The sequence below is a fragment of the Spea bombifrons genome, chromosome 5 (genome assembly GCF_027358695.1).
Source record: "Spea bombifrons isolate aSpeBom1 chromosome 5, aSpeBom1.2.pri, whole genome shotgun sequence".
Lineage (NCBI taxonomy): Eukaryota > Metazoa > Chordata > Amphibia > Anura > Pelobatidae > Spea > Spea bombifrons.
Genome location: NC_071091.1, coordinates 108,759,079 through 108,761,606, shown reverse-complemented (window position 1 = coordinate 108,761,606; position 2,528 = coordinate 108,759,079). Strand labels below are relative to the sequence as shown.

The 2,528-nt window shown below is 42.8% G+C and overlaps 1 non-coding gene across 1 annotated transcript; it reads right to left on the bottom strand.

The window, feature by feature from the left end:
• Positions 1 to 2,101: 2,101 nt before the first annotated feature.
• Positions 2,102 to 2,217, bottom strand: LOC128498536 (U5 spliceosomal RNA). Its single transcript, XR_008354755.1, has one exon. It is a non-coding gene; the product is annotated as a U5 spliceosomal RNA (small nuclear RNA).
• Between the last annotated feature and the right edge of the window lie 311 nt (positions 2,218 to 2,528).

Here is a 2,528-nt window from a genome sequence, read left to right as displayed (position 1 = left end):
TTATATACATGCCAAAACCTTATTGGCCCTCACAGCTGCCCCCTGGCATTGGGCACTGTTACCAAGTCTGTTGTCAACCGTTATTCCTAAATCATTCTCATTGGTCGTTTCCCCCAAGGATATTCCAATTAAAGAATAGGTCGCATTGTTATTATTTTACCATAATGCGTAACTTTGCATTTCTCTATGTTGAACCTCATCTGCCACCTGCACGCCGATCCCCCAACTCTATCTAACTCCTCCTGCAAAGAAGAAACACCAAACCATATATTTTCCTTCAAAAGTGAAAAATAATGGTGAACGTGCACCTGGTGAATAAATGGATGGAAGGTATATTCAAAGATCCTTCCCTCGATACAAACATTTCCTCAAATCTCATTCAACGCGTAACAGAAATAAAACACAAATAAAACCAACGGTGTGATATCGTCAGATGTAAACGCTCTCATTTAATATTCCTCACACTCTTAAATGCCATTGGACATGGAGACTAAATGAACAACAACTAATAGACCGACCTACTCAGCCACCACAATAGAAGCACTTCAAATTTATTTCCAGGAAAATTTTAAACCCCTGGCTATTGCCCCACAGCACCCAGTCATTGAGCTAATGAGCATTATCTTTGTTTTGGTGTTTTCTTGGTGTTTTTGAGCCTGCTTGACAGCTGTCTGCCTTCTTCAGTCTGGCCTGGCTCCTGTAGTTCAGTCCTGATTTCTCCATGTTGTACCCGTTTACTCCTGCGTGGTCAGTTGGTGGAGCTTCTATCACACTAGTGGTTTTGGTGAAGTGCTCGGTGTGGGTGCAGCAAAGTCCTGGCAGCTGTGGAGTACTCTGGGGATCAACCCACTGAGGAAAAGGTGCTGTTATCGGTGGAAATCCCCATCTGGGCACTGACCCCACTCCACATTGGAGGGTCCTTTAGGACTTGGTATAACACGTACTAACCCAGACATTCATGGGATCATCATCGACCCTACTTACAAAAAGCTTGTTTCATATGCAGATGAACTCCTATCCGTTATCCCGCAACCGAGAGCGTCCCTTCCTTAATATTAACATACCCCAGTCATCAGCCTCTAGTACCGCTTCTAGTTCCCCGTGTAAATGGTCCACGAACGCCCTCAAACATTGAGGTATCTACCGGCATCATCTTTTTCTCCTCCTCCTACGACCCTAATCATTTAAGTATCCATAACCAAATCAGGGTAGATTTAACCAGATGGACATTTCTTCGTATAACAAGAACGGGCAGGATTATTGTAATCGAGATGAATATCTTGCTCAGAATCCTTAATGAGATGCAAACAATTCCAATATACTTTCCACAAGCCTACTTCAAATCTTTACAAAGCATTCTTATAATTTGGGAATCTAAGAGACCACGACTGAGATCGACGGGAGCGTGTGATTCTAATGAGCAAAATAGTTGATTGCTCTACAGCTAGACAACACAAAGCCTGGGTTATTCCAGAACACTTTCTTGTAGATTCACCAATCAATAACGTAACTTGGACCACCAAACACAATAGACCAAGCACACTCCCTCTCCACTGCCACCACTTACTCACAATAAGAAAACGCAGGAACATTGACAAATTACTTACCTGACGATGCACCTGCCTTAATATTACGTCATTTGGTCCATGATGGAAAGATTAAGTCAATTAATCTCTTCATCAATGGGAATCAGTCATCGTTCTTCGTGCAGTTCCCACATCATGTAATCATGCATTATATACATTCGTTATGTGCTAATGAGCAACTTCCAACAAATTTAACCCCGTTCGAACACTTATGTGAGGATACTGAATTCACCCCCCCTCCGCATCTGATCTCCAGTTTGTATAACAGTATCCTAACACTGTCTATGAGAAATCCATATCACACTATACTTTGGGAAACAGACCTTATTTGCATACAGTATGGAGGGCGTGGTCTAACTCTGCCTCATTAAAGTATTTCTACAACCCCAAACAGTACATAGCATGACACAGGCAGGATATTTTGCGCTTCTGGATGCGACACAGTCCTTAGCCAGGACGAAGCTCTCGACTAAAGCAAGCAATCTTTTGGATATATTGTTAACAACAGCAAAGAAGTTCAGCAAACACCAGTCACCAAAAATTGATTAACCCCTTAATGACAAAGGTTCCCCCATGGAAATCTTTAGTAAAAGGCGAAAGATTTACTCAGTCTAAAGAGAAACCAGAGCATACCCAAGCATGCCGCAGGGCAACGGCCCGGCCACAGGCAGTGCTCCTCGAGGTTAAGGTGTGTTTAATGAATCCCACCCAGCTCTTGCCTGATCATTGGAACCTTTAGCACATGCAAAACACAATTGCAAAGGGATTGGAACTATTTAATATTGGGCTGTTTTAAAGTCTTATTAAACTAACAATAAGGCGGGGCGTTTCTCGGTGCATCATGGGTATTCAAACGAGGCGGCAGCTCAAACAAACCTTCCAGCAGTCTTAGTGACTGGGGCGCGAGGTTGCTTCTTTGAAACAATGTTGTTTGCGTTAAGA